Source organism: Topomyia yanbarensis, chromosome 2, assembly GCF_030247195.1.
Source record: "Topomyia yanbarensis strain Yona2022 chromosome 2, ASM3024719v1, whole genome shotgun sequence".
In the NCBI taxonomy this organism is placed as follows: domain Eukaryota; kingdom Metazoa; phylum Arthropoda; class Insecta; order Diptera; family Culicidae; genus Topomyia; species Topomyia yanbarensis.
The window spans coordinates 43,626,488-43,638,834 of NC_080671.1; the positions used below are offsets into that span (position 1 = coordinate 43,626,488).

The window sequence follows — 12,347 nt, forward strand, 5'->3', positions numbered from 1 at the left end:
GATTGCATAACCTTTCTATATGAGAAAGGCAAAAATTGACGCAAAATTTGAATAATTTTTTTTTGCCTGCCGTTGCTATTTTCGGAGCCATGACCATATGAGAGAATATGCAATGTATTTTATAATTAAGTGTCCATATAAATCTAATTTAAGATATAGTAATAGAAGGAAACTTGACATGCCGAAAAAAGAAAAAAATAGATGTAAAGAGACAAATTAGAAATGTACAAATTGACCAAATTTATTTTTGGTATACATGAGTAGTGGAAAAGTAAACTAATAGAAATACTTCTAAAGCAGACTAAGGAAGTAGAAGAAAAGAACACATGTAACATGCAGTCAAACTACTTGAACTCCAACAAATGATGTTTGTTTACCATTAACGACAATTGCCTTCTGATAGAATTTTATTATGTTATGCTGAACGGGAATGGATGATTCACGTGCGTCGGTAAATTAATTGTAAGGAGGAAGTGGGCCAATTCGAACCGCTGGCCAATTCGAACCCCCAGTTGTTTCTGAGATATGGTAATATTATGAAAAGCCTGTATATCATTTCCACGGCTGTCATGTAGCTCTGTTCTATCTCACAAAATTTAGCGGTTCTCAGTTTTCGTGTGCGTGCGCTAGGGGCGAATGTTGTTTCGGAGTGCTTTTTTTTTGAAAAATGTGTGAGCCGAAAAATAAAATTTTTGTTGACAACAACAATTAATTAAATCAAGTGGATTATCGTGAATTTGGATCTGCCGGATAATATATTTTATTTAATATCTGGTTTTAGTCGAGACAATCAACTGTTTTCGTTTAATCGGAGTGTGAATAATAGGATATAGGCTGGTTCAAATCGGACCTGTTGCCGCATATACGATCTGATACGCGATTGCGAAAAAATGTTTGAGAGAAAAGTGTGCGCAGTCGGTCAAGCTTTGAGGAAAACATAATTTTTCACAAATCGGTTGACAGATTTCGACGTTATAGCTCATAACCTATTATAAGGTAATTTAGCCCAGCTCTAACTATTTAATGTATGTTTAAAGTTTAAAGTTTTATATATAGAAGAGAACTTTTCATTTCACAATTAGAAATTTCGTGAAAATCAAATGAGAATAACTTAGGCCAAAATTTCAGGAATTCATTTCTATTGCAAAAAATCCATAAGAAATGGGCGGTCCGAATTGGAACAGGGTTGGGGTAATTTGGACCTTTCAAGTATTTTTGAGCAGAACCGTTTCTATAAAATACGGTAAAAGATCGCAAGAATGTGCGAAATTGATCAGGCTTTCAGGAAAAAATATTTATTTGTGAATCGATTGACACGTTCCAGTTCTATAGCTCATAAACCCTTACTAGGTCCGAATTGGCCCAGTTCCCTCTATCCTAATTTAGCCAATCCGATCTTCCCGAATGAATCGAATTGAATGCGTAAATTGAACAGCGGATTACCCACTATTTTATCATATAAGCCAGTTCTGCATTCATTCCCTTATACAGTTGTCACAAAAACTTAGACGAGCATATACACAGATGGACATGCGCACATAAAAATTGTGCACTAGAACTAAAAACTACAATTAGTGCAAAACGACCACTAATAGGCTTCTACTTTTAAAACTATTTAATTATCCTGTGCACGGTGACGAAGTCGGCCGATAAATCGACACGCATTGACCACCGCTGCGAGCCGTGTCTACCAACACTGTCATTAAACTGTTGAACAATGTTTGCTGAAAAGGTCCACAGCAAAAGCCAATCCACGTCGACCTGCCAGTCGGCCACGACTAGTGGCTGATCGTTAGTTTGGGCTGGTGCAGAGAGCATGAAAAAAACGAAACATGAAAAAGGTCCATATGCCCGCTCGGCCACCTCGATGCACCACTATTGAGGCTTAATGCAATATGCTTGATGATGTTTGCAATACCGTCGAATCCATTAACCTAGGGGAGGGAAGAAATATATCTACTTTATTATCAATCCAAATATGAGAAACGATTTTTTTGCAAATCATAAATTTGCAGGTCCCGTGTCGAAGATTCCTCGAGCTGTTATATTTGACGGCATCTCAAGAGATAAATTCAATCTCAACTGTCTATAGTTTTTAAAAACAGTAAAGGATTTCGTAGGGATCATCAGTCACACTCTTCCTGAGCCAAGAAAGCATAATCATTTAAGTGGCGTAGCTTAGTCTAGTACTTCTGTAATATAGAGCTTAGAGTGTCTTCTAAGGGATCACTACAGATTCCTCTATAATCTAACTATAAACTAGCTATTTTTAATATGAACGACTCTCTACCTACACTAAAATCAAAAAGACGCTGTTCGAATGGTGGCAGCAAACATCCAGTGGATCATTCTGACCGTACTGCGTGTGATGAATTGAGCGCCGGGCAAAATAATTTCTCCGGAAAGATCTTCCCGAAACGTTGCAATCAAGCTTCGCTAATAGCGCAGGAGAAGCTATATTGTCTGTAAGCAAGTCGAAGATGAAGAGTCGTTGCAGAAAAAATCGCCTATTTCGCAGCGTAGAAAGATTGGTGAGAGCGCAGCAATCTTCGTAATGGGTGTTCTATAAAAATGGGATTTTTTCAGTCTACATGACTGAAAAAATTAAGCAAAAAAAATTCAACGAATTCAGCATTTTTTATTAAAAATATAATGTTTTTCTGCTCAAGATACTAAAGCGTCTTCTTGGCGTAATGTAAAGAAGCCTTGTCCGACCAGAAGTCGTACTTCCCATCCGCATGACGCTCCTTTAAGAACGGCAAAAGAATTTTCTCAAGACACTCCTCCTGGTACACTTGTTGATTGATGGCTAGACCACTCGGCTTGAACCACGGCTTTGAAATCCCTCTAACCAATATGGCGGTGTACTGCATTACCTTTTTCAAATTTATGCTTAAACTTATATTTTACTTCGGGGGGGTGTGAACGACTTGTCACTGGAATAGTAGCTGTCATTTCCTGGAATGTGTGTCTTCGAGAGCGGAAAGTAACTTTCGTCGTCCAGCACGAACGACGTCCTGCGGTAGTTCTTCGCTATCCACCGGCACTGCGATTTCACGATCGCTATCTGCTCGTCCGTGTGCTCGAGGGACCGAGTCTTCTTCCGACAGATGATGTCCCCTATCTTGAGGGTTCGTTGAATCAAGGTATGGGAGCAGGGATATTTTCGGCCGGCGTCACGCAAACTCATTCCGTCCTTGTTGTCAAACAGCTTTTTCAACGCTTCCTTCTACTTCTTCGTCATTATCTTCTCCGGACGGCCGCTACCGACCTTACGCTCCACGCTCAGGGATGCCAAGAACCAGTAAACTGAATTCACGGGCACGTTTTCATCTCGAAAGTGGTCTACGGTAAACTTTTTTCCATGGTCACCGTGAGTTTCATAAAACCGCACAACACGCTCGCAGACTGCTTACTGTTGCGACGCCATCTTCGACTTAACTGACAGCACCCGAGCAACAAGAAAGATGCCATCCATTTCTAGGGTGTCCAGAGAGCAATTCTCTTGGAGAGCAAAAAATTACGCTCTTTACTTTAATAACAGAAAGGTATTGAAATATTTTCCATTTTTATTAAACACCCGTTACGGAGGCCGCTACAATACAATTGCATTTTCAGATCACCTGAATACATGACTTTAGGCAACGACAATTCACTTTAGAGGTCGTTCACGAAAAGCACAAAAAGAAAAGGTCCAAGATGATTCCTTGAGCAGCGTCCGATGTGATGCGATTTGATAGGTACGATGAGATCCAATTAGTCAGCCAGTCCAGAAATCCAGTACGCCTTAGTTTTTCTGCAGCAAGTTGATGAGGAACACGATCGAAAGCTTTCGAAAAATCTACATACATCGCATCGATCTATTGCCGTTTTTTTACAACCAGCGTCAACACGTAGCTCATCAGATTAGTAGTTGTTGAGCGCTTTCTTACAAAATCAAGCTGGTCCAATCTGATGACGTGTTTTACTGCGGGATAGATAACATCTAACAACATACTCTCGAAGATTTTGGGAGGCAAATTACAATTGAAATTCCTCTATAATTTGTGACATCATGTACGTTGCCGGTAATCAAAGCCTCCTTCCAGTTCATTGGAAAACTGTTCTCAGCAAGGGAACGATTGAAAGGTATGGATGCCGATAGAGCAAGCGATGAAGAGCGTTTCTTGATAATCGACGGTTGTAGCCCGTTTTTTTATATATTATTTTCTATTTGATTATATTGTTTTGTTTGCATTACATTTCTAATTTAGTATATTGGGTGTTCAGCCACAAGTGGTGACTTTTCATCCCTATTGTTTACATGATTCAGTTAATTATTATTAAGTTATAATATGCTTTCGCAGTTAAGTATTTTTTCAGTAGGATGTTTTAAACCTACTTGTCTTCTGAATAAGGAGCTAAACAAATCTTATAAACTAACTTATAAACTATAAAGAGAGCTAGAAGTTGCTTATAATACTGTTCGTCATATTTTTTTTGTTTGCAAGTCTGTGCAACTCATTTGTGCTAAACCAGGGAGGACGCATCAAAATCATTTTCAGAATTTTATTCTGAATCCTTTGAAGCGTTTTCTTCCTAGTAGCACCACAACTTGCCCAGAATGGCCCTGCATATAGCATTGCCGGTCTAAATATTTGTTTATAAAGTAAAAGTTTATTCTTTAGGCAGAGCCTAGAATTCCTATTTATAAGAGGGTATAAACATTTCATATATTTGTTGCATTTTGTTTGGATTCCTTCAATGTGATCCTTAAAAGTGAGTTTTTTATCGTAAAGTATCGTACCCAAGTATTTAACTTGATCTGTCCACGTTAAATTCAAACCATTAAATTTAATATGGTTATTGTTTGGTTTAAGAGAAGATGCTCTTGGCTTATGCGGAAACACATTCAATTGTGTTTTTGCCGCATTAGTGGAAATTTTCCATTTTTTCAGGTAATCATTGAAAATATTCAAGCTTCGTTGCAGTCGACTGCAGATAATACGAAGACTCCTCCCAGTGGCTGAGATGCTAGTATCATCACAGAAAAGTGACTTTTTTCAGCCTGTAGGTATATTTGGAAGATCAGAGGTAAAAATATTGTATAGTATTGGTGCGACGCTTGATCCTTGAGGGACGCCTGCTTTAGCGGGTAGCTTATTAGATTTGCAATTATGATAAGAAACCTGTAGGGTACGGTTAGCAAGATAATTTTTAATTATCTTTATTATGTAAATTGGAAAATTGAAATCCCACATTTTGGCAATTAAACCTTTGTGCCAAACACTGTCGAAAGCTTTTTCGATGTCTAGAAGAGCAACTCCAGTGGAATAGCCCTCTGAGATATTTGCCTTTATCATGTTAGTTACTCTCACAAGTTGATGAGTAGTTGAATGTCCAATACGAAATCCAAACAGCTCAGGAAGAAAAATAGAATTCTCATTGATATGTGACATCATTCTAGTTAGGATGATTTTTTCAAATAATTTACTAATAGAAGAGAGTAAGCTAATTGGTCGATAGCTAGATGCTTCTGCTGGGTTTTTATCTGGCTTCAAAATAGGAATAATCTTGGCATTTTTGCATCTTTCAAGTAGAAGGGGGGTATGCTAATTCAAAACATTTGTTGAATATTCTGACCAAGTATCTCATGGTGATTTCGGGAAGGTTTTTAAGAAGAATATTGAAAATTCCATCATAACCTGGAGCTTTCATATTATTCCAGGCTCGGTGTTTGGCGTTAAAATCACCGATTATGAAGAATTTCGACCGATTTCTTGTAAGTTTTTGTAAGTCTCCTTTGAAGAAATTAATTTGCTCGCCAGTGCACTGAAAAGGCAAATAGGCTGCAGCAATAAAAATGATACCAAGATCAGTTTCAACTTCGATACCCAAACTCTCGATCACCTTGGTGTCAAGAGACGGCGTAATGGAATGTTTGATCATGCGATTAACCGCTATTGCGATTCCTCCGCCAAATCCAACAATTCGATCAAATCGATGAATAACCAAATTAGAGTTACTCTTCAATTTAATATTTGGTTTTAAAAAAGTTTCGGTCACAACGGCTATATGCACATTATGTATCCTCAAGAAGTTGAAAAATTCGTCTTCGCACGTTTTCAATGAACGAGCATTCCAATTTAATAAATTTAAATGATTATTTAAAGTCATTGTTAAACTTTAATTTCATTACAATTTTGTTAGCAAATTCCCACCCCGCTTGAAAAGCTTCAAACATGGACTAGAATTTAACATGGCAATCATCATAGGTAACATAGCCTCTTGTAGGTATTTTAATTTTTCTTCCGTTACGCTACCAAGATCCATTGGACTAAAGGAAGCGTTGGGTGCAAACGAGATTGAGGGCGTGGTAGGTGTAGCCGTTATTTTGGCATTGCTACCTGCCACAGAAGCATAAGATGACACACCATTGTAGGGTGGTGTGACGGAGGTAGAAGAAGTTGTTAATCTATTTTGAATCGGATTAACCCGTTTGGGCGTGTTTTCTTGAAGTGTACCTGAAGAAGTAGGTACATTTTTTATTTGTTTTTGTTGTCTAGAACAAAAATTTATAATTTTTTCTCGAACAGAACAACCCCAGAAATTCGATTTATGATTTTCGCTACAATTAGCGCATTTGAAACTTTTTGTGGTTTTTTTCACCGGATAAGTATCTTTCGTGTGCGATTTATCACCACAGATCATACATTTGGAATCCAAATGACAATTTTTTGTGCCGTGCCCAAAGCCTTGGCATCTACGACACTGGGTCAGATTTTGAATTCTGCTCCCATGTCGTTTATAATGTTCCCACTTTACTCGCACGTGGAACATAAAACGTGCTTTTTCAAATACTTTCAAATTATTAACCTCATTTCGGTTAAAATGAATTGAATATAGCTCCTGGATAATTCCAGAGCGTACTGGCGTGTCATCGCCGGTAGCCTTTCTCTTCATAAGAATAACTTGTGAAGGAGAAAAGCTAAGTAAATTTTTCAATTCGTTGGATATTTCATCCAAACTTTGACCTTGAGGTAGCCCTTTCAAGACAGCCTTGAATGGTCTATCTGTCTTGAAATCATATGAATAAAATTTATTTAAGTTCTCCGTAAGATACTGGAGTAGTCGTTTGTGGCCAATCAATTCCTCCGCTGTAACTCGACATTCTCCTCTTCGGCCAATCTGAAAAGAGACTTTTACGTCCGGAAGGAACGTCGAAAGCTCAGTTCGAAAGGCTTTGAAGTCGGAGATCATCACTGTTATAGGCGGAGGTGATTGCGTTTTCTTCTCATTGGCATTATGCGCAATGCAAGGAAATTTAGAAATTTCATCAGCTTCACATTCGGATAAAACATCGAATGAGTTGCTGCAGTCAATTGAATTTTCGGGTGGAGAAGATACCCTTTTCCGTTTAGCTTTAATTTTTGGCACACGGCCTTTCTGGGAGGACCCAGGCATGTTGGAAGAATTAAATATTTCTTTAGGCTGAATTGTTCTTGAAAAATGTTTTAGTCTTGAAAAAGACTGATTGAGTAGAAAAAGTGGGTAGTCTTGAAAAAGGCTAATTGTCGAAAAATATAGGTAGTCTTGAGAAAGACTGATCGAGCGAAAATATAGGTAGCCTTGAGAAAGACTGTTGCTGTTGAAAAACTCTAGGTAAACCAGGAGCTATCAAGATTTGTGACCGGTTCGAACGAAGGTTCAAGCCGGTATGACGGTTGTAGCCCGTCCGATCTCGGTCCCTTCGAACCGAACATTGGCAAACTACTCGAGCATGATTCAGACAAAGGTGATGAGTTATTGCCTAGCGCGTCTTAAAAGAATGACGAGAATAGATTAGCTGATTCTGCAGGTATCGTTGATGTCCTGTCTCGATAGTTGACACTTTCAGGGATTCCACTCGAGAACGTTTTGTTCCGCAGGTAAGACCAAAATTGCGTAGGGTCGTCCTTTAGGCTGCACTCAATTCGGAAAATATACGAGTAAAAGTAAGTTGTCCCATAAATTCGCACTCTAAATCCCGCACGAATGATTTACCGACATCGCTTCTTGGCCTGGAGAACCGTTTTCGAGCCTTTCTCAGTCACTTTTAAAGATTTCGCAGCATTCCGTTCCACCAAAGTTGGAAAGATGAAACCAATTCGCAATAAAAACTATCCACCGATTCATCCAAAGTGCCCGTCGCTAATAGGTCAACCCGTGAAATTTCCACATTCAATTCATTATGATTGCATTCATTGAGCCATAAAATAAAACGGCATCGTCATTCACAACCACGGCGAACACAGCGATGATTTTCAATAAAAGCGGATTGTGATGACAATCCAATTTCATTAATGGCAGGAGTGGTTCACTAAATCACCATATTAAGCATCCTTTCCGTGTACGTTCGTCAAATACTTTACTTGTTGTAAACCAGAAGAGCAACATTTCCATTAGCAGCATTTCGTGTTCCGAAAAAGAACTTAATTGAAATAAAATATCCAACTTTGTCGTCGAAGCTCCAGCGTAGGAAAGGTAACTTGTAGTCGTCCAGAACTACCACCCTATTCCGCTGGTACCAATTTGATCCTACAGTTGATTGACACAGGCAGCAATTGTCACACCGAGCCTTGCTACAGTGACGCATTTTCTTGTATTTAGTGCAATGCGACAATGTATGACACGCGGTACGGACAGACGATTCTTCTCGAAGAAGATATAATTAAGCGCAAAGCTGTCCTGCCAAAGGACACCCAATACGAGTTGGTAGGTTCACACAAATTTTTCCCTGTTTAGTCGGATTGTCATTCAAAATCTTCGCTCAAAAAAGCAAATGGTGCTTGATACAGGTCTTCGTACTACAGTAGATCAACGCATGACAAACTCGAATCGATGACCACACCATCGATCTCAATGATGTGAGCGGACACGTAGACAAATCTTGTCACCACTAACGTCGTTTGCTTGCTTTAGGCAGAATATCAAAATTAGACTTAGCGTAGTTGGTAGATCGACTGCCTTATACGAAATTTTTCTAACCAGAAAAAAACAAACCAATGACCCTAAGGCTAAAACCTCTATAATAAAAAAAAACATTATGAGCAAATCTGGGCGAACTTTCGAGATATCTGCCACGGCTGAATATTTCTGAGGTACTTTTTTCGAAATCTTTGATCCGAAAGAAAGCCATATTTGGTCGGATCGATTTCAATGGTTGGAGCGCTACCGATTTCCTTAGCAACTAGCATAAAAAATGCAGACAAACTTTTATCAGCAATAGATAATAAAAGCTTCTTTGTATCACACGCATTTGCAAAAAGGCAGGTGGGTATTGTTTGAGTCATAACCGGAATATGGTGACGCTATTTGGACTGGAAATTAGAATCTAACGATTTTCATCGTAATCAACAATCCACCAACCAGGTCACAGCTCCTAGAAGCTGTCTCCTCAGTATACTGGTCTTGATATACAGTCTCTCAAATTGATGCTCGCTCTGTCATCTTCAAACACCTAGCGTAAACTAATTTCACAAATATGCAGTTCAACGTTTGTGGCAGAAATTTATATCAAATAAGCGACAGTAAAACACGAACGAGATTTGTTCCAAACTTTAGGAAATCGGTTTTTTTTTAATTTATGTAAGATTACAACTACAATGAAGACCTGATTTTATTAGCACCCGATTTTATCAGATTTTTGACCCAACTTTAGCAGTTTCATATGAAAATTGATAGTTGGTAGTTTGATGGGCTCTAGCAGACAAACCAAATTGAATTCGAGCAAATCCTTTCTTGAGCATATTTTTCTTATATTAGAGATCCGAAAAATTCAAAAAAAAAATCATTTTTTTTACTGTTTGCACTGTCAGACCCCCTTAAGGAAAATTTAAGCTAAATAGTCAGGAAAGGTTATGAGGCTATATCTAGGGACTAAAGAAGAATATTTTAAGAGCTTCGGTTTCATAAAAAGAAAGAAAAATATATGTCCTGATTTTATCAATGTCCCGGTTTTATCAGCCTAAAATTCACCAAAGAGCTGATAAAAATGAGTCGTTACTGTATTGGAAATCGAAAGAGAAAGCGAAAAAAGAGGGCTCTTATTTGCAGATTGGACCTATTGAAAAAAAAGTCTTCAAATATTCAAATAAATTCTTCGGATTATTGTATAATAGAGGCGGGCTGAAGTCCCTTATATATCGTCCTCTCAGTAAAGCGATCTGCATGTACAGTCTCCCAAAAATGCTCTTCCCGTTACCTTTATCCTGATTTTGCATGATATTACAGACAACTCTGCAGTAAACTTATATTCAAAATTTCACAAAACTTCAGTGTTCTGTTGGTGCTCCATAATGATGGCTTTGTCCGAAAAAGGCTAGGAAATTTCGATTTTCCGCATCGCTTTCGAAAGATTTTCAGAAAATTAACTACAAAGTTTTTTAATAAAGGTCACACATAGTTTGAAATTTAATAAAATTGGGTTCAAAAGATTCCGATGTGATGTGTTAATTTTACTAGTAGACCACTCTACGGCCCTGATGCTATTCGTTTAATTTTAAAGCATGCTGAGAATGACTAAGGAAGTAACATAAAAGTAGAGCATGAGGGAAGCGCCAAGACTTAATGAATAATGATTTCCTATCGCAAAATTTGCGTCATCCATCCAGTGTCTGAAATGCATACGATCAGATTTATTTTCCTCAGAAATAATAAGATTTAAAAGATGGTTAACAATTGTACGCCCGCCAAATATAAATGGCCTCCAGAGTCTCAGATGCCAAGATCTATGAAGTCGGGGTCGTATATTTCAACGGCAGGCTGTAGATTCCGCCTTCGGTTGGGGAATGTAGTTGATAAACAAGGTTGCCTTTTAGAATGATGTCAAATAAAGATGTTAAGGTATAAATAGATGTATAAAAAATGAGTTGAAAAGTGAAGTGGTACAAAAGCTTTGTTTTGGGCATATTCCTTTAAATCCATGAAGATTTTTTTGACTAACGTTTCATAAAAAACGCCCACTTTTTCCTATGTTTACATCTCATAATCTCTACAACCACCATACACTAGATGACAGAAATCCATTCTTCTAAATACCATTATTCTACTAAGGGCGCCTCGCTATCGTGATGAATCACTGCCGCGCTTGATCTCTGCATTGGATAGCAAACGAGACTTGTGCCGGCAGCCGATCTGGCTTCTCACGGCAATATACACCATTCATCTTGTTAACCGTGAAAACAAACCGGCTATAATTTTGACGGTGGAAGGTGGTAAAGCGACCTTGAGGGTGTCACAAGTTTCGAAATCCCGTCACTTGAAATATATTAATTTTGATAGTCCTTCGAGTGTGAAGGAAATGTGTCACATTTTATGACCGGTATGTGTTAAGATAACGCAGTGATTCAACTAATAATAACGCTTTTAAATTTATTATAAACAAACTGATCAACGATAGAAAAAACTGAAATAACATGAAAAAATTAAAATTTGCTCCGTTATGTTGTGCTTACCGTTGTGTTTATCTGTGACTGATTGGTTTACATTTCAAAAAATAAACGTCTAAGCGAGATATCCAATAAATAGAAATTATTCCGTTGAATTTCGATTAGTGACTCAGATTAGTCAGGTTCAAATTAAAAGAAAAGATTGGTCTGATTCTTCGAAATCCGCTGGAATCTGGATTACGCCTTTTTCGTTGCACCAATGCCAATTTCACTATCGGTTCCACTTAGCACTACCATCGATACTACTATTTTTCTTCCACTCCATTCACACACCTCAAAACAACAACAAATTTTCTTCCAATTTTGGCCACAAACAGGCCCCGCTCCACCAAAACCGACATCGCTGTCGAACCGTAGGTATATATTTATTTGCTCCGATTTGATAGAACGATTTTCATCGCCTCCTTTGTTTTATATTAACTATCCGCGTCTTGTTATCACCCAAAACTCGCTCTCACTGCCGGTACCAACTTACGTTTATGTACCTTCCGCGCCGTTGCACTTTATTCCTTTACCTATTTACTATCATTTAAGCAATCACTTAGGAGAAACTGATCGGTACAGACTAGATTAAGGGCGTACTTGAAATTTGATTAATTTTCCTCTGTATTCTAACTAAGTATCTTCCTTGACCTGATGTAAAGTATAACTAACAGGCCCTCGTATAATTAATAAATTACAATTACAATTACTATCTGTTTATTCGCTACAAGTCCATAAAAAATAGCAGGCACCACACCAGAAAAACCTTCCCAGAAAGCGCAAAAACACGTCCGTACTGCAGAAAGAACGACTCGGTTATGGAGGAGGCGAACGAACAGTGACAGTCGAACAGCTGTTGGGATTCTGCTAACGATCCCCTGTGACTGAGATTCTCAC

General features: G+C 38.2%; 1 protein-coding gene across 2 annotated transcripts in view; it reads right to left on the reverse strand.

Moving 5' to 3' along the window:
- LOC131683690 (piezo-type mechanosensitive ion channel component-like) overlaps positions 1 to 12,253 on the reverse strand; it is a 135,325-nt gene extending 123,072 nt beyond the window's left edge. For both annotated transcript variants that reach the window (XM_058965903.1, XM_058965902.1), the window contains exon 1: positions 11,475 to 12,253. The gene's annotated coding sequence lies outside the window, so the exon portion shown is untranslated. The remainder of the gene's footprint in view (positions 1 to 11,474) is intronic.
- Between the last annotated feature and the right edge of the window lie 94 nt (positions 12,254 to 12,347).